At 38.8% G+C, this 26,434-nt stretch overlaps 1 long non-coding RNA gene across 1 annotated transcript; it reads left to right on the top strand.

Annotated features, from left to right (window-relative positions):
* Positions 1 to 12,202: 12,202 nt before the first annotated feature.
* LOC107507986 lies at positions 12,203 to 25,256 on the top strand. The gene is made up of 3 exons (XR_001596231.2): positions 12,203 to 12,269; positions 19,360 to 19,509; positions 25,064 to 25,256. It is a non-coding gene; the product is annotated as an uncharacterized LOC107507986 (long non-coding RNA).
* The last annotated feature ends 1,178 nt before the right edge of the window (positions 25,257 to 26,434 follow it).

Genomic DNA, 26,434 nt, shown 5'->3' with positions numbered 1-26,434 from the left:
TATGAGTGCAAACAACTGCCACGTTATGATCAAGTACAGAATATTTCTTGGTACTTTCCTTTTAGTTTTAAGTTATAAGAACACAGTTGTGAACTTTATATGGACTCATCCAGAATTTTCAAGTAATTTTAATAATTTATCAAATCATTTAACCATTTATCAAATGGTCAGCAATGTAGTTATGGTTCTCAGTGTGTCTTTTTAGAATGATTAATAATGATTACTTCATCTAAGTATTATTTATTAGCAATTATTTAACATCGAAACAAAATCTTGTTTTCTCCACTTCTTAGTGGTAACTGAAAAAGAAAAACAGACCAATTAAAAAAAAAAATCTCCCTAATTTAATCAATATTATTACAGAATGCAGAGTCTAGAATAATGCTGAAGATTTTTTTATCTTAGGGTCTCTAACATTACATTTTAAGCATGTTCTGGGTAAAGAGATAACAGGTAGAATCTTACTTCAATTTCTTAGCTTGGGGAAGGTTCCTTAAGTGCTAAGAGCCTCAGTTTCCTCATCAATAACATGAGGATAATGATTAGTCCCTCATAGCATTGATGAGAACAGTACCCTAAAAGTATTGGAGACTGCTTCGCAAGTAGGAATCCTGAAACTGCTTGTAAGGAAGACTAGAAAGTAGCTGACCCATGCTGGCTTCCTCTTCCTGAAGAATAAAGTGAAATTTTATGAATCAGATCTTTCCTCCAGTACCTTCTGGTGAGCCACATCCTCCAGGCCCCCCTCTTCCTTCTCCTGAGTTGATTTCTTCCTTATTCCCTTGCCATAGCTACCTGACCTAGTAATCACAATTCCTTATGGCACAGGTTTTTAGAAGATAGCATTTGCCACATCCTCAGGACAAGTTTGTAGTGTTTTCCCTTTACCAGCCATTTTGACCAAACTAACACTTTCATGTTTGGAGATCCCAACTCCTTGCTCTAGTTCAACAATGAGGATGTTTGAACAGATACTTGATGTCTTCAAATTGAATAGAATTCGACCAACATTGAAGACTTTCCATAGACTTCTTTAATTCAAATGAATTACTTGATCAAACAATTTTATATAGCTCACTTAAAACCCTTTCTGTTTTTTCTTTTTTTCTTTTATTGAATTATTTTCCCAACAATCAGTTATCTTCTATGGAAACTTGCCAACAAAATTTTGATTTATTGATCATCCTGCTTTTCCTCATGCCAGTTTTTTTTTTTTTTTTTTTTTAATTTTGCCACTATAAGGCCCTAGGGTGGGGGGGGGCATTATTTCTTTAATTTTTTAAAATTAGAAAAGTTAGAACATATTCTAACCCATAGCAAAGTTGAAGGAGGACTAAAATAAATGCTTATATACTCCTTTCATAACTTTATTAAATCTTACTACAATTGGTCCAGCTCTTTAACACATTTCCCTTTCCCCAAACCATTGAGAATAAGATGTGTAATCACCCTGCTTCACCCCTAAATACTTCAGCATGTCTATCACAAGAACGAGAATGCTGTACTGCAAAAACCTACTCCTCAGTTACCCTGCGTTCATAGTTAAGAAGGGGAAAGTGATTTGATGAACATTACTAGCATCAACTAACAAAGTCCTTACTGAATTTTCCTAAATTGTCCCCAAACTGTCCTTTATAGTTTTTTGTTTATTTGATCATTTTTAATCAGAGGTCCAATCAGCTTCATGCATTGCATATGGCTGCTATTTCTCTTGTGGTTTCAAAACTGATACTCTTCCATTGTTACGACTCACATAAGCTATCACAGTCTGGAGAGAAAGTACTTTGTGCTCTGAAATAAATGAAAGTAACCAAGTTACCCTATATAATTCTGACCCTAAAAAACAAACAAAGTAAATTTGAACATTTACCATAAACCAAAAGTTTCTAGCAAAATCAAATGTGTCCTTAACTTTCACAGTGCTCATATTTCGTGACCTTCATTAGTATGTTAATCATAAGAGAATGTTTGCTGTTTCCACTTGAGCAGACTATTATTATAAATTTGGTAACCTTACAAAGTTTTGCATTTTTTTTTCTTTAAATGCATTTATGATTTTTTTAATGGTAGGCTGAGTTCTTTGGGCCTCTTTGCATGTCCTTTAAATACTTGCATCTTCATAACTTTGAGCCTTCTCTAGTCTCCCCTAGTCTGGAACGATCCCAGCACTGCACTCTGTCAGAGCGGAGTGCTTTCATGAACCTGGGCACACTGTCCTGCAGAACATCCAACATCCAAGGCTGCTCTGTTCAGTATGGTAACATCCATGACCATCATTACTCTTTTAGATGACAAAATTGTCCCCAATTTAGCCAGTGTGTGCCACTTCAAAAGCCCACTCCTATGTCCCATTAATGTATACATACTGACTTGCTTTCTAATACAATGATTTGTTCCAGGCTCATCTCAGCCCTGGAGTCAGTTGTTTCCCCAAACAGTTCTGTTTCCCATTTGAGTGGAGAATGATATTTAGAAATCGAGATCTAGGCCCTTTCAATAATTAAAAAACAAAAAAACAAACAAAAAAACCCCAAAAAACAGTTGGTATTGGTATCTCCAAACAAATTGAACAACACATAAGTTTTCCCTGCTTTCTCCCATTCTGTTTTATATCCCTTTCCTCCCCGGGGAAATGACTGGTTCCTAACAACATCGCTATATTTACTCCTTTTTTCCAAACTACGGTATACCACACTTTGAGAATTACCACACCAATAGCAACCAGCCTACAAAGTTACTTAAGGTTAATTTGTAGTTCTTTTTGTCCTCAAACTATAGCCCACAGTCCTGTGTTTTAGTTGCACATATTACTTATTTTCTCTGTGTGATTATGGTATTAATTATATATATAGTTAGGATAATTAGTTCTGATTATAGTTAAGGATTTACTTTCGTATTATATTTGATTTGATTTTATTTTTTGGATATGTAAAACTTATGGTATAAAAGTCAAAACGAAAAAATAAATTACAAACAGAAATGTCTGGCTCTCATTCCTCTCTCCTCTACCTCATTCCTGTCTATTGCTTTTGGTAACTATTTTCATTAACTGGTTTATCTTTCCCGTGTTTCTCATAAGCACAAACAGATATTTACTTATTCCTATTTTTTTATATAATACATAGAATTCTATACATACTATTCGGAACTTTACTTTTTTTACTTAACAGTATAAACTGGAAATGACTCCTAGCTGATTCATAAAGCTATCCTCTTTATGGCCATTATCTCTATAAAGTTCAATTCTCTTGGCCTAAATGGATTTTCTATCAATTTCAAGTCAATACATTTACTGAATACAGTTGGTATCAATTATGGGTTTTTTTGTTTGTTTTTCTCAGGTTAGTTTTTTTAAAAAGTATTTAATTGTCACCAAGATATATATTATTATTCTGCTATTATTTCATCAAAAAGATTTTAAATTAGTTTTAACATTTTTATCATAATAGTAAATTCAGCATTTTAAAAATCATGGGCTTATAAAAGAAATATTTGTTAATTTGTTAATTAACCTGTGATTTATATTTATATCTCATCTATGAGAAGATTTTAAAGAGTATCCTTCAGGATTACTCTATTGTTCAATTGTAGACGTCAAATCAATTTTACATTCTTTATATCACTTTGCTGATGAGTAGTCACTAACCACATGGCTGGCTAAGCAAAGAGCAAATGGCAAGATTAAAGCTGGCTAAAGTCCCCTGGTTTAAAATGGCAAAGTTAAATAGCGAGGTCTTATCTTCAGGGCAGCTGTGTGGAGAGTCTAGGCTGCTTCATTAAACGGATTATTCTCTTCTGATCTGTAGCATGGAAGATTCATCCAGGCTGGTTTTTGACATTTTATCAGATGGCAAGAGTCTCAACAATTACTACAAATTAGAGTTTTCTGGTAAATTGTTAGAAAGAAGAATTTCGCAACTTGGTAGCTCTATTGCTGAAACTTACAAAATCTCAAGAACAAATCTCAGTGTTTATGTTTGCTTGTGTTGGAGACAGTGACAACTCACGCTGTTGCCTCCTGCAGTTGGTTCAACTCTGAAAAATGCCGTTCTTCAGCAGTGATGACTTACTGAGCAGACCTCAATGGTTTCTCGAGGAAAACCCACACTCATACCTCTGTTGCAATTCTTCCACTGACTTCTTTCTGTGTGACACTCATAAATTTTCCTCAGGTCTCTCTTCTATAAATAGCAGTTGGTGCAAACGGGAAATATTGGAAATGAGCCAGCGAAGACAAGTGGGAAGTGGGATGTGGAGAGGAGTGAAAGAATCTGGAAATCACCTTTCCTCTCTTTCGTTTCACGCTGAGGCATTACCATGTTTTGAAGAGTTCAAGAGATTACAGTTCCAGCTCTGCAACTTATCAGTCATTTTATCTCAGGTGCTTTTGTTAAACAGCTTCACATCTGTAAAACTGAGGTAATGATATTTATCACCTTGACAAAGGTTGCCTTAAACATCTAAATTTAACTATTCCTATCTACAGACAAGCAAGGCCTATGTCAACAAAAGTAAGGAATTTTTATTATTACTGTAGCAATAGAGCCATATGACCCCATTGCACATTTCCTGTATCTAGCACCATCATGATAGTTTTACTTCAGTGGCTGTTGGAATGTGCCAGACAGTATTACTTTAGAAGTGCTTATGAACTTTGGAGTTTATTTAAAAACTGGAAAGTGTCTAAGGGTTCAGTCTCTTCTTTATGGCTAGCAAATAAGTCATTATGACTATCAAGCCATGGTGACAATTGTACTTTTCATTTTTGGTAAAAAGACTGCTAGAAGCAAGCATCTTTAGATCAGAGACCACTGGCCTATGGTAGGTAGGTAGAATAGAGATCCAAGTTTGAGACTTAAAGTATCCCCTGCGCTTTAGACATGTCTGACAATGGCTGGGGTTGTGGCAGCAGGCTTCCAAAGTGAGTATTTTGGGGAGAAAAAAAGGCACTCATCCTCAGCAATGAGAGAGTCAGAAGACACTGGCCTGGTCTAGCAACAAGATCTGGCTTCTGTCATACATAACATGACAGCTGTCATTTGGGGTCTCCTCTGATCGACCCACAAATTGATCTCATGAGAAGGGACTTTGGAGCAGAAAGAGGCATTCATCAAAGGTCTCACTGAGATATTAGGGACTTGAGACTGCTGTGTTTGGGGAATTGTATCAGAAGAAGAAGGAATCTTGTAGTCTCACTTTGGTGGGTTGGGAACTCTGGTGCCAGCAGTTCTGACAGTGATAGAAGATGGAGCAAGTGGCATCCACATCATGTGAGATTCCCCTGGGACTTCAGATATCATTATGAAGCGAAGTGTGTGTGTGTGTGTGTGTGTGTGTGTGTGTTGGGGGAATGTGTGGGAGGAGGCACTTAAAAGGTTCTGTTAGTCCTAAGATTATAGGTAGAGCCAGAGCCAGACACTATTTTTTATTGTTATTGGGACCTTCTATTTTGTTCTAGATTAGCGTAGTAGTTCATTTAATAATTTAAAAATAAATGGGAGGAGAGTGAGGTACGAAATATGACTGGTACTTAATGCCTGTGATCTGCACACTTAATAACGGTTAAATTGGTAAATTTTATGTTATGCATGTTTTACCACAATTAAACAAAAATTGGCGGGGGGTAGGGAAATACAGTGACTTCCCTTTTAAGGTAAAAAGGTACTTAATTTAGTAAATAGAACAACATGGGACAAAGGATAGCCTCAGAGGGGTTTCTGCCAGGCAGGCTGAATAATAATCCACTCTGGTTGGGTCGTTAACTCTCCTATCTGGTCATTAATCCCTGTACCTTGAAAAAAGACAAGCGCCGACTGTAGTTCTTTCTGATAGGCTATACGAATTGCACTCACTCCATTGAACCCTTTCCAGACCAGATGTTTGCAGGCTCTTCGGTTCTCCGGATAAAAACTGTCCTTTATCTTCTTGATTTACGACAGCCTTTCATTTGATGATCAAACGGAGCCACTAATAATTCTGCTATAGATGTCTCAGAAGGTCCTCAGGAGGATATTTATACCCCGGAGGCTTTGGGCCTTCAGTCCTGCTTCCCTCTGTCAGCAGCACTGATCTTAGTGCGCGGTGCACTTTCTTCCATATTGGAATATTATCGATATTATTATTCTTTTCCTTTTTTTTTTTTTTTTTTTTAAGATCGAGCGTCTGTAGGGTGATGCTTGAAATAGCAGTCACTTGGGGGGAAAAAACACTTCAGGTACTATACCAAGCCATTCGTGTCATTTGACCCGTCAGGTCTTAAGATTCTTCTATTGTCACACTCACTGTGGTATAATAAAAGGTTTTCTGTTTTACCTACTCAGCGCAGTCAGGAGGTTTGGGAAATGTAAGTCTTGTGTGGTGACAAATAGGATGACTATATATTATTTTTAAGTCTATATTTTCATTTAGAAGAATGATAATGAAAGGAACATCTTTTATTTAGAATGTGAAAAGTTGTTAAAGGACTGAAAAATAACATTGAAATGTTTGAAGCATTCAGTGAAATGCACATTTAGTAATATAACTTACTGTTTCTACTTGATTCCCCCTCTACCCAGCTGTAAGAATAGAATCTCACACAGCAACAGAGAGGTTGAGTCATTTTTAGTCTTTTTAGACACTAAATCACATAGCCCATGCAGCGACCGATTGGAAAACAGTTTGATTTTGGATAAGGCTACAGGTAAGTGAGTATTTATCCAAAAAGGTTGCTACAGTGTACTTGTAACTATGAAAAAGGACGTATGCAATTTGGAGGGCATAAGGGAACCTACACTCTCTTAGAATACCTTTCTTATCTATTTTCAGGTGCCCAAAATAATGTTGTTATTACTCTTTCTCTTCAGGAATTTAAGACTTTATGCACAAATGTCTCTGAAAGGAGTTGTCACTTTTTCTAAATGTGGGGTTGTTTTAAAATCTCCTAGGGTACTTGTTAAAATGAAGATTTAGTACCAAAACCCATCAAGTCAGAAATTTGGGAATCTACATTTTAACATGCTCCCAGGTCACTTTTTCCCACCAAAGATGGATACTACTGCTTTAATCTGTTATTAGTCATTCTGACATAATTGAACTGTCGCATCGAGGGCACCTAATGGTAGGCAGGGGATCCGGAAGGCGTTTAGAAGGAGAGGAATTGGGGAGGATGGAGCAACACTTGAGGGAAGAAAAAAAAAGGAGGTAAAAAACTCATCAAATATAGAGAGGCTGATAGGACAGATATTTGTTCTATTTCACAGTTCAACCTTTGGAATTTGACATTTGGAAGGGGCTGGAGGGTTCTTCAAAACTTGTGGTACAGGAGAATTAAAGAAGAAAATACAAATTCAGACCTTGGACAAACCGGAAGGAAAAGAGTAGATATCCTACACAGCAATGGAAGAATGATAGTTTATAGCTCTTGGAAATGGTACAAGAAATTACAAAGTGAAAGATGATTTAAAATGTCATAAAAACATAACATTTTTACATCTTTAAAAAGGAGAACATGAATGTCAATGGCAAAAACCCCCACACATTTACCAAAAATATGAGAGAAAAACTATGAAAGGAATCTACTATGTATTATAAACCTACTAGATGCCAGAGGCTGGTACATTTTTATCTTAACCTTACAACTGTCCTACGTGGCCCTTATTTTCAGATTGGAAGAGTGAAAATCTCAGGATTGGAGAGTTTAAGTACCTTGCTTGGTACAACTGTCAGATGGGCATCCGACGACACAGACTGTGCTCTTACTGCTGAGCACAGCAGCTTTCGTGCTGGTGTGGAGACTGACAGCTGTCACTGCAATCCACGTTGTCCTCTTCTTCCTTAATATGCAGCTGGGCTGCATTTCTAGAACTTCTGTATTGCGTTGGCCACATGGCTGAGTTTACTGAATGAAATGACAGTGGAATAAGTGTTCCACTGTCATTTTCTTTTCTCTTCTCTCTCTTTTCTTTTCTCACTGACTGGAATGAGATGAATTGCAGGGCACCTTTGGAGCCTATGGGCTAAAGATGGCAGAGCTTCTGTAGCCCAGGGTCCTGGTAACTGTACAGAGGTTGATCTGCGTGCACCACTAACAGATTCCTCATGTAGTTAAACCATGACACATTTGGACCTATTGTTTACAGTGATTATCCTATCATAACTAATGTTCATATAAAGAAATCATATAACACCTCTGAAACTCCAGGGGCAAATCACCAAATGATAAATAATCAACTACTTTGTATAATAGGAAACTAACTCAGTAGTAAACATACAGAGCCATATTCCACTTAGAGAATAAAGTGAATACAAACATGAGATCTGCTGACAAGACTGTGGGGACCAACATACATTCACACAACACCGAGGCATTATCTATTGGTAATGCCTTACCTATTGGTGCTGGCCGAAGGTGGGGATTCTTGACAAAAGAAGCCAAGGGGGTCAGCAAAGTTCAGTCCATGAAGGACTAGAAGATGAACATGTTAGTGATGCATTTGGACTTCATCCTGTAGCAACTGGGAGCCCCTGAAGTGTGTTCAGAGAGAGCAGCTTTGCCTTTCTGGAAGATGATTTTGGTAGCAAGATAGAGATTTGTGTTCAACAAGGCCCAAGGCCAAGAAACTAATTAACAGGCTTGGTGAGAAATGACTTGAGCCTGAATTAAAGTGGTAGCAAAACAGAATGGAGGGAAGAGATTCCAGGGAAATATAAGAGAAGCGGAATCAATGGAATTTGATGACAGATTAGCTATAGAAGTTAAGGGAGATAAAGAAAAATCTCTTAGATTTTTGACTTGGTTGCTTCCCAGCAATGATATAGGACAGAGGAGGAAAAGTAATTTGGGGAGTGGGTAAAATGAGATTTTGAATTCATTTTTTAATATATTTCACTTCTTTGTTTTATGTGCTTTGAGACAACTATCATCAGGTCAAGTTAGAAAACAGAAACCAAATCAACTAGTTTAGCAGAAGGAAACGAATATAAAGGATTAGTTAAGCAAGAAAAGCTCGTAAGGAACACTAAGGTAACAGAGCGAGTACCTGCAGGAAGCAGCTCCCATCCTGGAGCTGAAGGAACAAAGGGACGAAATCGGGGTTGTTAGACCAAGAAGTTTGGAAGAGAGGCTCTTGGACACAGGGCAGAGCTGAGGAATGATGATGAGTTGACTAGGACCAACAGGTGCTGCTGTGATGAAAGGCTGGAGTGATGCTGCCAGGATAGGAGGGGAACGGGGAGGAGTGAGGCCTTTCTTCCCCCTCCCGCCTTGCTGTCTCCTTTGAACACCCTCTATTGGCAGAGTCTAACCCATTGGTGGAGGGGAAATGTAGTTCTCATAGTAAAGTCGAAGCATCACAGAGTACAGAGGGTGGGTTTGAAGATGAAAAAAATAAATAACAAGTTAGAAATCTTCATGTTAAAAGAAAGGCTGAAAATCAATTATCTTTAAACTAGCAAAATTGATAAACTTAGTAAAACTCTATGAATAAAAGAGAGCTCTTGGTAAAATTCACCAATATCTTGGCTGAAGAAAACATATTACTAAATATTCTAACAGCATTAAAGAGAAAGAGAATATTAAGAAAATCTTGATCCAATGCATTTGAAATTCCTTCAACAAAATGAAGGAATTTCAAATGCATTGGATCAAGACAACAAAATGCTTCTTTGATGTACTAACCTTAGAGGCCAAAGGCTGCTAAATCAGAGCTGCACTGTCATCCCAGAGGAACTCTCTAATTTTAGAAAAATGTAGTCATCTGCGGTACTGTGGGTCCATCTGATGAGCAAATGCCCATTATTAGGCTTAGGGAGACCTTGGCTGTGAGTTACTAATATAGTGACCGAACTGACCACATGGAAGAACATGGATGAATCTCACTAACACAGTGTTGAGCAAAAGAAGCCAGACACAAAATAGTGCATTATGTATGATTGTGTTGAAGGTTCAAAGGAAGGTAGAATGGATGGATAATGGTAAACACCAGAATTGTGGTTGTCTTTGGAGGAGAACTAGTGACTGGCATGAGGCATAAAGAAGGTTTCTGGGATGTTGGGTCAATATGTGGTCATGGGGTTTATTTGATTTGAAAAGATTCATCAAACTGTACTCTTATAATTTATGTACTTTTCTATAGACATGTCATACTTTAATAAAAATACACTTTAAAAAGTCAATTGAGATAGAGACTAAAAGAGAGATTCTCTCTTGCCTTAGTCTTGCTTCTTCCCTCCTCTTACTTGACCTTGCATGGTCTTCTAATTTGCTTCTCTCTCAACCAAGTCAGCAACTTCTTTAATCAGAAAGGACTTGAGGTCTGGTTTGCAGTGACTAGAGATGTTGAACTATAGAAATACCTTTTGGTTTTCATTAGGAAGACATTATCAGCTGGATTGCATCTGTACTGGCTGTGTTTATCATTGTTAATTTGCAAGACTGTCCATAAGTGAATTGCGGGAATAGTGACTCTTTCCCAAGGCGAGGCTACTCACCTAAGGCCTTTGGCAAAATGCTGGTTCAGAAAATTGAGTGGATGAAAATTTTATAATATATTTTGCAATAGACAGGGGGAGGGGGAACACACCTCTGGGCTGTGGCAGTCGTCTGGTCTATCACTAACAAATAAGCCTCTGACGCAGTTCTGAGATTCATGGCCGCCTGCCTGCTGCTGCTCCAGAGTGTTTAACTTTTTCCCAGCTGCTTGCCTCTAGGTGTTATAATAGTAACAACTTTAATGAATCAAATTTAAAAAGTATACATTACAGAGTAGCTGTATAAAAATAGTATGAAACCCATCAACATCCATGACACACATAGACTCACACACAAACACACATTAACACTTTTTTAAAAGTCCCTAGATACTGTTAAATTTGGTCAATTTGGAGAAATAATAATATGAGCAGTTAGATAAATTGTCATAGAAGCTACAGTGGTAGATCATTTTTTTTTACTTTTTAGTCATGTGAACTAGTTTCATGTAGACAGTTTGTATGCCGGTATCTTTCATCTGCTTGCAAACGCACAGATTAGCAACAATCTTTTCATCAACTGATAAAAGGTTTGATCACTTTCTAGCTCAATTCTCTAATACGCGTTGTGGGGAGGTGAGTTCTGCTGGAGGAGAACTGAGGGTGGTAGAGAACCCAACCAGGCACAGCAGGTCCAACGACAGCCACGATACTCAACAATGCCAGCTCTTCGTTAGTTTTCAAACACTAGAAAATATTTTCGGCAAATGGTAATGGAAACGAAATCCTAAATGGCCCACCTCTTGGTTTCTTGCTTTCATTTTCGAAAGTATCAAAAACTTTGATACTTGCCACAGACGATTTTGAAGTATCGTGGACGAGTTTGTAAATGCTTCATCCTTAGCATAATTGCCATGAATTTAAGGCTGACAAGTCTCTAGTTAGGTCTTCTTTGATTTCCAATGATATTTTGTAGTTTTCAGTATATAAACCTAGCAATTCTTTTGTTAAATTCATTTCTAGGTATTTTATTTTTTTTTATTTTATTGTAAATAAAGTTATTTTCTTAATTTAATTTTTGAATTGTTCATTGCTAGTGAGCATATTCTATTTTGTCCAGGAATGAACTTTCAATTTGATGGAAATAATCCTTAGGAATTCACTCTCATATGATTTAACAGAAAAGACGATTATCGTGACATAAAGAATTTAGAGGGAGCATTAAGGCCACATATAGGTAGTTGTTTTTGTTGTTGTTGTTGTTGTTCTGGTAGCTCCTCAAAATTTGAACTCATATTGTTGAAATTGAGATTAATATTTTTAGAGGAGGTAAAGTTTATATATGTCTTTGTAGTAGATTATCAGTGAGATCTTCGTGGATAGCACATATCAAAAGAAGCACACAAAAGCATTCATTTCCAAAAAAGAGCATTTAGGAAAAATCTTACTCTTCAGACCTCAGTCCCTGTAATCTGAAGTTTGATGAATACCTTTCCTTTTGTCCACACGATCAGAATGCTATTAGGTTTAAATTGCTTCCTTAAGATATGTTTCTGTAAAATACACCTTGGCCATCCCTTGAGAACAGGGTCATGTCTTAGGGATACTGGACTCAGCACTTATGTGTCTCTCACAAATTTTTACAGTCTTCCCAAGCGCCTATAAAATACATGAGACCACCAGAAAGCATTTCACTGATCCAGTTTATCCTATCACTAACCAACTGATACTCTTTCAATTCCTTCATTTCCAGGGTTGAAGCAAGAGAATTTGTGGCTGATATGTCATGATCGCTCCATCAACTTCTGAGAAGACAAAAGGTACCTGTTGCTAAGATTTTTCTTTTACGACGTGGCCGTGGACAAAACAAAATTCTTCAGTTTTACCTCTGTTGAGATAAACAGTCGGGGCGTGCCGCCGCCCTGTCCCGGCTCCCCCTCAGACCACAATCGTTAGGCAGCACTGCCCTCTTGTGAGGAAACTTGAAAAATGACGAGCTCGAAAAAGTCCCTTCAGTACAACTGCTGCCTGTCTGTTTATAATAACACTGTAGCCTGATTGTAACCTAAATTGTGCAAACCACTGATTTTTACCACAGATTTCCATCACAGGTTCGCAGAACCCCCATATTCAATTTTTATCCTAAAAGAACAAGAACATTTCCAGTGTTCTATTTATCATACTCCTCCTTGGCCCCCCCTCCGCACGCCCAATTTAGTTCATATTTCTTAGATTTTGAAAACCTCAACGCATTTCACCAAATGAGTGTAATTAAATAATATCACATATGGTTTTTCCATGGTAATGAATGCTTCATAACAGCAGGAAAGTGAAATGAGGATGGAAGCAGGAAAATCGATGTAGATGGTCGGTTTCATTCAGGGATGATGACGCCTCTCCTTTTTGTGGCTGAAAGACCAAGGTCCAGAGAAATGTGGGAATCATCTATCACGTGATTCAGAATCCCTGTCTCTCGTGTCTCAGTCCAGCCCAGTTATCGCTATAGGACACGACGAGATGTAATTTCCTATGGCAGTAGCTGCTTATGTAACATTTCTGTCAACCTGGTAGGTGAACATTGAACATAAAAATTCTCTCACCCAACACATTTCGATTCTCATTTTTAATCTCTGTTCCCTGAGCCTTATCCTTCTCCTCTTGAAAACATTGATTTTTTTTTTTTGAAAGACAGGATGTAAAATGGTAGGAAGAGTTAAGCAAGGAACTAGAGAAAGGGGCGTCCTGCAGTGGTCTGTACCTCTCCCAAAGCGGAAAAGGGGAATTGAAACTATGCCACGGGGAGGAGCATTTCTCCCTCTTTTGCTCTCTCGCTTTTCTGCTCTGTCTCTTTCCTTCTCTTTCGCCTTCATCAGTTTTTAAGTAGCTAACTGAAATGTGTCTTTAAAATTACCAGTTGACATAATCACATCATCTTTGACATAATTACATCATCATTTCCCCAAATTGATCACATTTGTTTGCTTTACCCCATTTTTCTACTCTGTGTCCCGGTGCTCAGTCTGGTGAAAAGGCATTCCTCACAATCCTTCGCTGAAATTTATGTATAGCTGGATCACTAATTGGAGATTAGTTCAATGATCTATGATGAGGGATTAAGGTTTTAACGCCAGAATATCCCTAACTTCATTTTAATTATTTATTCACACAATGGTGTGTATCGAGAATCATTTCTAGGGCTGCTGCTCGTAATCGTGTGGATTGGGTACTACACAACACTACTTGGCAACCCTGAATAAAACACTATCCTTGTTCACACAGAGCTTACAGACTAGTAGAAGGAGATCATATCTGATGCCCTAATTCTGTGACTCAAGCACCTTACATTCAAGGTGTTCAATACTAGACTCACTAGCCTGCATCTGGTAACTCAAGCACACAGGCGTCATCCTAGAGATACCAGCGCTGCCCCATCTAATCAGTTATTACATCCTATTGGTTCTATAGGAATTTGTCCCTTCTCTGTTACCTGTGCCACTGGCCACAGACCCGTGCAGATTTGTACACTGTGCCAGGGCACCTGGGTGAGAGGATGAGTGGGACCGAAAGCCATGACTCAGCCCTGAACATGGCATGAATCTATTTCTGCTGGGAGGAAAGGCAATTTTTTTTTTTTTCCACAAAGGGGCTCTTTTTCAAGCTGTGTGCCTGCAGAACCATGTTGCTCAGAGAAAGGCCTTTCTCTAATTCCTCTGTCCAGAGAGGGTAGCTTGGTAATTTTCTAATCAGTGCGAAGGTTTCTTAAAGAGTCACGGCCAGCTCCCCACTAGGTTAGTTCGGTTACCCCCTAACTGTTCTCCTTGCTTGCTTTTCCAGTTCACCCTCACGTGAAGTTTGGTCAGGATGGTTTTTATCAAACTTAAAATTGACCATCATGTGCCCTTCCTAAAATACATTTTTTTTTTTGCATCCCATTGCTCTCAGAATAAAATAAAAACTGCTTTGAAAGCATGTAAGACAATTCTTAATATGGTGCCAGCTTTATTGCTACCAAAACTCCATTTTCTACTCTGCTGTCAAGTCCTATGGGTCTCTTCTCAGTCCTTCAGTGTTCCATACTGTCTTCGCCTCTGTCCCTGTTGTAGACTGGTGTCTGTGTCCCCCCTAAACCTTGAAGTCCTACCCCACAATGCAGTGGCATTAGGAGGTGGGCTCTGAGAGGTAATTAGGCTTAGATGTGATCATGAGGGTTGAGTCCCTATAATGGGATTAATGTCCTTAGGAGAAGAGACGTGACAGATGTCTCTCTCTCTACCGCATGAGGATACATTAAGACAGCCATCTGCAAGCCAGTCAGATAGCTCTCACCAGTAACCTGATTGGCTTGTACTTTCACCTGGGACTTGCTAAGCTCCAGAACTGTGAGAAAAAGATTTCTGTTGTTTAACCCACGAAGACTGTGGTATTTTGTGATAGCAGCTCAAGAAGATTAATACAGTCACTTCCAGGTGCATTTCCCTGTACCTTAAAGAGTCATAAGCTTCGTTCACTGAGCTCACTTCTCCTCCTCTTTCAAGACCTTGTCCACATGTGACTTCACCCAGCATTAATTATCTTTGTCCTGTAGTTGACATCCTGTATTCTCCTAGGAATATCAGGGGAGTGCAAGAAATGAACACACTGAGTCTGCATTTAAAATGTTAGAAAAATCTACTCCTTCGGAGCTCCTTCCAGAGGGAGAAGGTCACATGAAGAATGACAGTTCCAATGAAAACACTTGTGGTGCAAATAACTATCCCAATCAAATGAAAGACATTTGGTGGGTCTGTGAAAGTTGGGCAGAGCCAGAGAGAGAACCCCCGGTAGACAGGCTGAGTACATACTTAGATCACCAGTAGATAGGGACACATAAACAAATAAAAAATTCTGGAAAAAAAAATTGATATTGCAAAAAAGTCATATTATTATTATGGTAAGAGTTCAGACATTGTGAATTCCTTCTACTTTAGGGTTTAGATCTTGAAAAAAATATGATATCAGACATGGTAGATAGTGATGGGGTCTTCTGAAGATCTTCATCCCTGGGAGGATGTCGCATCAAATCCTGGTCAGTGTTTAATTTCCTGGCCTCCAATAACTCTTCCCACAGTTTCTGAGCTCATATGGCGGGGCAAAATTTCATGATTCAGGAATGAAAACTGATGCTCTTGGAGCTTGAGAGGACAGGTCGCACATGTCCTCACATTAAAGCAGAACATGCGCATCAAGCTCTAGGCTTTGCCGGTGACTGATGAACACTCAGGGACAAAGTCCTAGTGGAGAGAAGGGAAGAAGCCACCCCAGCCGGTAGCTCCATTCAGCTCCTCCTGCCTCTCTGGAGGCCAGTGTGATTGGCCTTCTTCTTCCCACACACTCCTTGGGAAACAGGTTGCTTTTTCTGACCCATTGTCTTCATTCGAGGCTGGTCTGGAGACACTTTCTAACCTGACTTTACTTCTGTAAAAAATTTAATAGGTGACTCTGCTATAAGTTTTATTGAGGCCCCAAAATCTCAAAAATTACCTTTCATTGAAAGGGTTTCTGTGTCTTGCAAAAAAAAAAAAAAAAAAAAAAAAAAAAAAGCCCCGAATTTAGACGAGTAGTGAGATGTGAGGTTGGAGATCAGAGGAAAACAACAAGGAGCGTTAACAGACTCAATCATGGCATAAATCAAAGATGGAGATGTTTAACTTAGAGAACAGAGGAAGAATTCAACCGCCCGGTCAGAAAAAAAAAAAAAGATGGAAAGATAGCTTATTAAATTAAAATTTCTACTGTTTATCAACTCGAATACCTTCACCTACCCTTTTATTGACAGAGACTTCTCTCTGGTGAAATCTTTTCAGTGACTAAGCAAGTTCACCCAGTGACGGTGTCTAGGCTGAATGCCCTCTGGGACACCCATCATTGTTTGCGCTGCTTGTTTTTTGTGATGCAAGACCCAAGCAGCAACCTGCAACTGAGCTGGCCTCTCTGAATGCCTCGGGCCTTGTTCTAGACAATATTTCTTTTTAGGCAAAGGGGTGGCAGGCTGCCCACACTGCTTTATTCCTAGGACCAAATGAAACTTTCCTTAAGTGTTACTACATGTTAATAAACATAGTCCGTGAAACCCACTTAAAAAGAATGACCTGTTTATGAAAGAAACCTTTTGAAAGACAGAATATTTTTCCCTGTGGGCCAAAGCTTAGGCAAAAAAACAAAGAGCTCTTTCAAAGGCTTAAAACATGATGGAGGATGGATTCTGACTTTCTAACTACAAAAATAATGATACTTTTAGCTCCGACCTGCTCTAGAGAGCTGTAAATATACTTTATAGGCACAGGTTGAACCTTTCCAACTTTCTCCTTCAAATGCTATTCGAACTTGTTAAGAGAGAGTGATGTTAACCCAAACTTACATATTGAGAAACTGAGGCAATAGAAACTGAAGTGATTTGTCCAGTGCTACCAGATAACTTACAGGTGAAGTCCAAAATAGAACGAGCCAAGACTGAATACCTCTGTGACACAGGAACACCTTCTGACATCAGGACTAGCCATCTTGTTCTCTCTCATCTTTTCTCTTTGTCTTCCATTTAGTTTCACTGATTCCTGGCTCTTGCCAATGAGTTGACCACAGCATCAGTGTTGGCACCTCCGTCAGAAAGCCTGTGTTGGTCCAGGAGACAGAGGACCCCCGGCTTATATTAACCCATCTCTCCTTTAGAGAAAAAAGTGCAGCTCACTGCCAGTGTTAATTTAATTTTACATAAGCACGCGCTTTAAGGCTGAAGCAAATCTGGGTTTCAATGTGAAAATAAAATATAAAAACTGTTCTTGGAGTTATTTCTAAACAGAGCTTGTCTCTAATCCTAATGTAACAGAAATGTATACATAAATCGGATTCATCAAATGAATCCTCGGCCAACAACTGTTCGAGAATGATGTTATCATCGTGTGTAGGAATGCTACATTTTCTAGGATTTGACATTTACAGCGATCGAGAATTACTATATTTTATAAATGGAAATGTCACTACTAAAAACGGAATGCTATAAATAGAATGATGTCATTTGTTTCTGAAGACTATTGATATACTAGAGTGAAGTGAAAATAATAATAAAAGTGAAATATTTCATGGCAAACTTGGGGGTGAAGTTAGGACTATAACCTGCAAGTAATCTCAGGGTGAATGCAAAGTGGATTAACAAGCTTGTTCAGTTTGTTGTTATGCCCATGAACAATAACATATCGTTAGCAAAACTGATTTTGAAATCAACATTCTTTAATCCTAAAACACTTTGCATTTCCAGAAACTACTACTCCAGAGCATAACATTTTATATATTTTTAATCTCCAGCATTTGATTGGCATTTTTCTGAAGAAATTATGTCTGAATAGTTCTTAATCTCTCTTATGATTAGTCTGCCAGCTAGAAAATATACATTCATTCATTCATTCATTAATGTTTTTATTTGCTGATTATTTATTTTGAAATAATTTTGGTACAATACTGGGCTTTGTTATGAATGTTGTAGAGCAGATCAAAAATAATTCGTTTTTCTAAGGTTTTCCTTAAGCCTTTTTAAGGAATGGGATCTTGTGTTGGTTAGTTCATTTTCCCTGATTAGAGAATTGCAAGTTAGCTTAATGGAAGTACATGTCACTTTGAGTGACCAACCATTACTGATGTACAGTTTAATACTAGTTTGAAAAATATTAATTTGTTTTCTCTTGTGCACGGCTAGGTAGAAAACCTTCCTCAATTTAAACCAAATACTCCATTACCTTGGGAAGATTAGATTTCTAGGGATGCTTAAGAATCAATCTATGCTCAGCCTTGACACTGACCAAAATAAATCCAGAATCAATAACTGTTAAAACTTCCTATTTGAAAGAACTTTTGAGTGTGTTTAAAGAAAGATTTTGCGAACGAAACTAAACAGAAAACATATTTACGTAAAAACTTGCACACGAATGTTCATAGCAGCGTTATTTGTCTTAGACAAAAGGTAGCTGAAACCCCCAGGAAGAGCACCTTTGGCTGTTAGCAGGCTAGTCCAGGTGGCTTCAGAGCGCAGACCTAGCAGAGTGAGGCCCACAGCATCCCAGGAGGTGAGCTCAGTCAGCTGCATCCTCATTCATTACTCCTTTGTCAGCACTCTGCATTCTGCCAGTAGGGGCTCTGCCTCCAGGTCATCTTCAGCAGAGAGGGACAGAGAGAACAATGCCCATCACCGACAAATGACTGATGGCCTGCGGGAGGGGGAGAGTTCATGTTCCAAGGGTCCAAATATGGACAGAACTCAGTTCAAGATGTGGATGGTCAGGAGTGAGGATTATTGGGCTAGGATGGGCACTGGTTCATGTGACAGTCTCTACCTATTTTCTTCATGAGCATGATACTTCTGTCCCATTTCGGCCGATGGGCCATTTAAATAGGTTTCAAGCTCACCGTGGGATAACTCTTCTAACAATTCACATACTTCTTGCAAAATAGAGTTTTGTCTGGAAATGCATGATAATACAGTTCTATGGAATTCAAAATCAAATTGCATTATTGTGGAGAAATTTAATATTACTCTGTCAATGGAAGAGAGGAAGAACTGAACCAAAATGATCAATTTCTGTGTGTTCCCCAATGTGGAAAGAAATGCAGAAAGAGAAAGTTCTCAACTCTCTGAATTTCAGTTTTCTCATCTGCAAAAGAAATGTAATAGCTCATAACTAATCGCGGCTAAAGCTCAGCATGCCTCTCTTCTCAATGTGCCTTTAATTAGTAGATCCTTTTATAAGACATGAATAAAAGGTTCAGAATTCCAAGAGACAAACATCAGGTAGAAGGTTTTTTTTTTTCCGTCTAACAAAGTCTCTATTATTTTATACTCAAAACATTAATTAATATCAAATATTGCGCATACTCTTTCCTCAGCCTTTTGTTGGTGAAATTTTCTCCACTGCTTCACATGTTGGATTAGTGAAAATCTTTGATCCACCCACCAATCCTGGGAGGCAGACGTGGAGAGAGAGTCATCCACAATCCAGCTGCAGGAACATGGTCTGTTCAGTGCTTTCCCCAAGGGTAAGGTGACTGCCTCCTTCTTTGGAACTCCAGGGGATTCACAGTAATGATATTCTGTTATAAATGCTTTCCTTCCTCGTTTGGGTCTGAGAAGTGAGACTGGAAGGACTCTCATGACAAAAGGCAAAACAAAGACTGTAGCAATCCCATACTTTCCACCCCGCCCTTCTTTTATTTCATATAAATTATCTCTTGTGAACGGAATGGCCCAAGCCTTAGGGAGTTGTGCATTCTGGTGATGTCAAGTGTATCCTTTTCCCTCACAAAGACAGAATTGTCACATGGCAAATAAGTAGGGAGCCTTGGCCTATGAGGACACATGCATTCAAGAATTTTGTGATAGACAATCATTTAGGGAACACCACTATAGGGTTATTGTGAGGATTAAATGTGGTTACATGTGCGGGAAGAGTTTGTACAGTCAAGCTCTATGTATGTGCTTTATTTTTGTTGTTTTGGACTGCTAAAATTGTTCTCCTTTTAGGATATTACGTTGGTCTGGAATGAGAATAGGAGGGATGTGACGAGAGGTCAGGCAATGGAGGCTGGTGGGCCAGAGCTGGTGGCGTGGGACGGAGAGGTGGAAGAGACCTGTTCTTCTCTTGTGCATTGTGACTTTCCCCCCACTGAACCCAGAGGAACAAGGTTTTAGCTCACAGAGATCTTGTATGTTAAATTTTCTTTTCTCTTTTTTTTTTTTTTTACCTAAACGCGATTTTCTTTTTTTGAGAATCACTTGATCAGGATGGCTGCTGTAATGAGACGTAATGTTATCACAGTGCAGTTGTCAGTGGTCTTAGGTCACCCATCCCAGACTTGGATGACTGCACCCCATGAGGAAAACCAGACAGATTCATCCGTGAACACCTACCATACACCAGTGGTACTTAGTACCAAGAATAATTCTAGATATGAATTTCTAAACCACATTCCCTATGCTATTTCCTGTGCTCTACAGATGCTTTTATCAACTCAATAAACTTGCAGTAGTCTCGGGGGAGACAGAGGTGGGCTCTAGGGGGAATGTCTTTCTTTCAATGGGGCCAAATGAGAATTTTACAGAATATCAGTATTCTAGGTTATGGTTTTGGAATCATATACTGGCAGACATAAACTTAAAACATGCCAATATATCTTAATGACTAAAGGATTTATTCTTTAAAATTGCACACATTTCTGCAAAGGAAGAAATTCTTTTTATGTGTTGCCATTGCTCTAAATTAGACAGGAGCCGAGCCTGTAAAACTGTTTCATCAAGATAAAACAGACAATGATAGTCTGAACAAATGAATCAAGACATCTTTTTGAATTTAAATGATGGACAGAAATATCGTAATACATGTAAATGCTACTACACAATAGGTAAGGAGCATGGAGCCAACTATATTATAATTCATGTACCAATGACCTTGGCCATTCCAGTGTCAACAGTATAGACTCAGGTTGTGTTGGAAGATTTCTCCTTTATCTTGGTCTTTGGCTGTCACAGATATTCATCTATGTGTGTTTACTGAGTATTCACAGGTTGAAGGAGCATTGTACTATTCCCTTATGTATAAAACAAAATGGGTGTTAATTTCACTCCACAATACAAGGTGTAAGACACATTGTAATCCTTTTATTTGTTTAAATCAAATTTAATCTACATTCTCATTCTATAAAATAGGTGGGAACTTTAATCTCTATCATTGGTAGTCTTCTTTACCTTGACCCAAGGGTCATATGAAGATCTCACTTCCATTCATTGTCCAGAGTATTTGAAGAAGGCCCTATGATCTCTTGAATTTATAATATGCACTATTAATATTTTAATTATCTTGGTCCATTTGGTTCCTTGAAGGCCAGTAGCTTGACTGCCTTTAGGCCAAACCTAGACATGGGTTTTAACAAGATAAGCCTTACTGCAGGGACCAGCAAAGCATCTACCTCTTTGCTGTCTTAAGATGAAACCATCAAAATCTTATGCCTCCTTCTGGCGTGCCCACATTTTTAACTCCAAGCCTATACTTCCATACCCTCTACCTCTCAGACCATGTGACATAATTATCCTGAGTGAGATAAGTGTTTCATAAATAAATTTCCAAGACTAGTAGGGGTGAGGTAGTGTCATGGTGAGACATTGCTTTTCCCTAGAAAGGCCTAGCATAGTGCCTGGAATATAGTATCATTTAACCAAATTTTTTTGAATGAATAAAATAAAATTAAAGGCAAGTTTAATTTTGGGGACCACAAGGAAGGCCAGGAGAATCTTAGGCAATGGTCCTAATACAGTAAAGCCTGCTGAATGAATGCCGGGCACTGCCTCCCTCCAGACTTGGGTTATATGAGATAATTTATTATGTTTTGCTTAAGCTGTTATTTGTTGGATATTGTGTGACTTAGAGCTAAAAGCAGTCTATTTTTTTTTTTCTGGCTACACTTCCCAAGGTCAAAGAAATAAAGAGCAGAACTATTTGACTCTAAAACACAACATATCACTTAAATAACACGATTACGTGCCTAAACTTTCAGTCAGCACTGAACTACTTACAAGTAAGCAGGGAATATGTTTTGAAAAAGGCTGAAGAATCAATTGAGTAGATATTAAGATATTATTATAGAATGGGTGAAGACCCATACAGAGCACCAAACCTGAGCAGAGCATGAATGCATTGGAAGGGCCGAAAACAGGGCTTTATCTTGCTTCAAAAAGAAAACAATGACAATTCATCGAACTCTGTGTGGGTGGGGCAGTGTGAGCATCTGAGAACAGGCGGGGATTTCCTTTATTTTCAACAAGTTTGAGCGGCGTGTTTGTAACTCCCATGGAAGTAGAGAATCTCAGTGTGTCTCATGGATACCTGTGGCCATCCTTGACATGGAAGGGCTGGGGAAAACTGCCGATTAATTCACATCTGCAAGCTGCTTGGAATTCCTGTCAATTGATAGCTATTGGAGACATTTAAAGAGCACAGTAGTTTTCTCCATCTCAACTCATTTTAGCAAAGTGAATGGGAAGCAAACTGGAAAATGCCCTCTCAGGTTCGTTTGGAGCAGGCAGTGAATAATTGGGTGTGTGTCTTTGCAATGTTTTTCCCGATCAAATCAGGCTCAAAAAAAAAAAAAAATGCTAAAAGAGCTTTAAAGCTGTTGCCCCTCCACAGCCCTTAATTATAATCCTTGTATTTGGTGGTTGTCTGCATATTGTCACAAGATAAAACGACCACCTCCAACTCTTGATTTCCCCAGAGGGGTCAAAGATCTGATAAATCAGAGATCTTGAGTAGCAGGCATGTGATTTGACTATAACTCTATTATATACTTAATATTTTTTAAAGTAGCTCATCTTTTAAAATTACATATGTTTTAAAATACTAATATCTGTTAATTAGTGGATGTGGTGGGCTAGTTATATTTATTTTTCATTATATGTTAAAATAAATATGTAACTATTAAAATAAAAATGTAGTTAATCCTTGTCACCTAAACTTACTTATATTCTACCAGAGATACTTGGGGAAATACTATAAATGTTCTGGGGAGTTTTCATTTAAAACCCACATATGTAAAGTTGCTGCTTACAGAGTGACATTTTTGGTTAACTGTGATGTCACCATAAGAAATTCTCAACTAGTTTATACAACTGGCTTCTAAAAAAGAAAAAGCACTAAGTATGTGATTTCCTCTAAAATTCAAGGCGATTTTGACTACTGATATGTGGTATTTTTATATTATTGTGGCCCTAATTAAATGCCTCTTTTTTGGTAATAGAAGTTTCAAGATAGGATTTGTTTACTTATATGGATCAGCTACAGAACTTTCTGCATTTGTTTTTTTTAATCTAAAAATAGATAAAATGTATTTAATGGCTCCCTACCTATCCCAAGAGAATTCTCGATTGAATATACGATTTAACCTTGTATCTTGATTATTTCTTAAAACTAGCTAGCTCTCAACTATCTCCAAGGCCTCCTTTCGCGCGATGCATCCTTCCCGTACCACTGCTGGGTTAATGAGCCTTAGCATTTCAGTTCCGTGCTTTAAAACTTTCAGTCGCTCCTTCCCACAGCTAGTAAAAAGTCTTTCCAACACTTAGTTTATCTATTTAGTTTATCTTCAGGCATCTTTACCTAGAGATACTGAGCTGCTTATTTCTCTTATACACTTATGCTTTTTTAATGTTCTTTGACTCACGCTTACACTTTGAACCGGCCTTTGCCTCATCTCCCGTGTCCCAATCCACCTCTTTGCTAACGGTTCGGCTTAGCTATCACGTGTCTTTCTTTGAAATCTTTTTATTCTCGTGAGTTAAAAACGTCGTTTTTCCTCCTGAAACTCCATCTCACTTGGTACCTGCTTCATGGCTTTCATTACAAGCTGGCCCTTTAGTTACCTGCGTAACTACATGTGTGAATATTCCTGGGCTTCTCTGATGTAGGCAGGGCCCCTGTGTGTTCATTTCCTGTAGAAAAGCCGAGCACAGTGTGCGGCAGAGCATTTGGTAAATATTTTCTTTAATAAGTAAAAGAATACCTGGGCATCCAAAGCTAGCTCGTTTGAGTGTGCATGTGTGTGTGTGTGCGTGGATGTTAGATGAATACCAAAAGTTTAGGAGCTGCCATATACAGATATAGATGTTTAGGACCCACCTTTGAAATACTTAGAAATTAAATCAACTTTGTATGAGGTGGGTCTTACGGCAGCAGCCTTTGGAACTTAGAAAGTTTCACCCACAAAAGCGTTTACAGCCTTTGTGATAGCAACTCGTCCTCGAACTGTGGTCTGTGGATGGAAAACAACAGTGTCTCCTGGAGCTTGTTAGAGATGCAGATTCTTGGGCCCCATCCCTACCCTACTACATCAGAAACTCTGGGGTCGGAGGCCAGCAACCATTTCAACCAGCCCTTCCAACACTTCCTTCAGACGCATGTCCCAGTGCTAGAACCACTGGCTTAGAAGAAGTTCTAGGAGGGCTTTCCCTCGGTCCTGACACCTCTCGGTCCAGCTAAAAAAATAAAATAGGGCTTTTATGACTATGGAATGATGGAGTGTGAATTTTGTAAGCGAGCATGCAATAATGCCTGCTCAATCTCAGTGCATGAACCAATAAATGATAAGGCTACCTTTGACCTCCCACCCTCATTTGGTTCATTGTGAGAAACTGCTGCTCATAGAAGTAGCTTGAAAAACGAACAGTGAGACATAGATCTAAGCATAGTTGCTGATGCTGGGAAATTGATGTGAAAAGTGGTAGAGACTAACACCTTCCTATCAGCCGTCTAGCGAAGGTCACTGTGGGACCCAAGTCCTATGTTAAAAGAATGTTCTTGGACTCCGAGTTGCCTGGATGTCCCTGTTTTCTCATCTCTTCTGTCTCTCAAGCATATTAATGTCCTAGTGTCTGATTACACTGTCCCGAGGCAGCAGTCAGGGCTGGCCCACCTGCCCAAGATGCATGTCCCCTCTGTCGTCTGCTTCCAGCACCTTGCTTAGTTTTCCAGTGTCCACCCCTCCTGTGTATGGGTTAAGTTCTGATGTGTCGAAGCCAGTAATGATGGTTCTCTTCTCACAACAGTGACTCACAGAGGATTGGCAGGTGACCCAGTGCTGGCCAACGAGCTGAAAACAAATTTGCTGGTAGGTTTCTGTGAAAGTTTTCTTCATTTTCAGTAAGAGATGCTGGCCTTGAATTTGGGAGTGTGAGGGTGTGGTACTTGAGACTGAGACAGCTTTCTTGGCATCTGAGCTGACCCACTGGGGACAGCAGAGTAGGGGATTGGAGGGAACCTGCCCTCTGATAACGTTGCTAAGCCACTAACTCAACTACCCGTGGAGTTGCCCACAAAGCAACTTACATTATAGGAAATGATAAATCCCCTTCTGCTTAACGTTTATTAACTATTAAGTATTTATTATTGCTACTCCCCTTAATTTCTCTTGAAAAATAAAAGGGATTGATGTGATGACACCTTTAAATTACTTCCAGCTCCAACAGTGATTTTTTGCTCAAAGCCTCTGCATGTGGGTTTCCAAGGTGAAACAAGGTTTGGCAGGAGTGGGATCTGGAGAGGAGGGCAGATATCTGCACTGAGGTCAAGTTTGTGCGAGGTGAGGACAGAGCGTCAAGGTGAGAAGGGGGTTCAGCAGCATGAATTCCAAGGAGGGGCCTAAGTTCTTAATCCTGGTCCTTTTGGATATACTGACCTTTGAAAAACAAACCACAAAATTCAGTGGAAGAGGATGGTTACAGCGGTTTCTATCATTTTTGAGTCAACACTGCCACCTAGTGGTAAAGCAATCTTTAACTCTGTGTGTGACCTGAAACTCAATGTGATTGAATATTTATATGGTTTCAAGGATCTTCAAATGACGATTTTAAGCAAGAAGAGATCTCTATTATGATTCAACTTAAGTGTATAATTTCGAACATGAGAAAACGGAGACAGTGAAAATCATATGGTAACCAGTTTCCTTTAGAGCCTCTAGACTAATTATTGGGCTAACAGCAGAAATTCTTAGATTTGTTCTCAAGATTTTGGTTACTCCTTCAGTTTTCCTCCCCAAAATTTTAATAAATCCTTATCCTATTTAGCTACTTCCTGGTTGCTAAATAAACAAATCAAACCAAAACAAACCAAAAATAAACAACGAAAATAAATTTCAAATGAACCAAGATTTATTACTTGTTTTATCTCTTTCCACGAGTCTCTCTCAGTGATTTGTCCGTCTATGACCATTTCTTCCTCTCTGGTGTATGTTTCAATACAGTAAAGATTTTTCAATATATTCTGTGCCATCTAGCAAGATTTGTAGCTTGGGGCAGGTCTGGGGTGGGGTTCTGAATTTCCAAAACAAAGCTTCTCCAAGGCGTCAGTACTGCAACTAAGTGACCACACTTTGAGTCAGGAGGCTTTATAGAAAAATGACTACATTCTTAACAACCCCA

The sequence above is a fragment of the Rousettus aegyptiacus genome, unplaced genomic scaffold, assembly GCF_014176215.1.
Source record: "Rousettus aegyptiacus isolate mRouAeg1 unplaced genomic scaffold, mRouAeg1.p scaffold_m13_p_13, whole genome shotgun sequence".
In the NCBI taxonomy this organism is placed as follows: Eukaryota; Metazoa; Chordata; class Mammalia; order Chiroptera; family Pteropodidae; genus Rousettus; species Rousettus aegyptiacus.
This window is presented reverse-complemented; position numbering and strand designations above follow the sequence as displayed.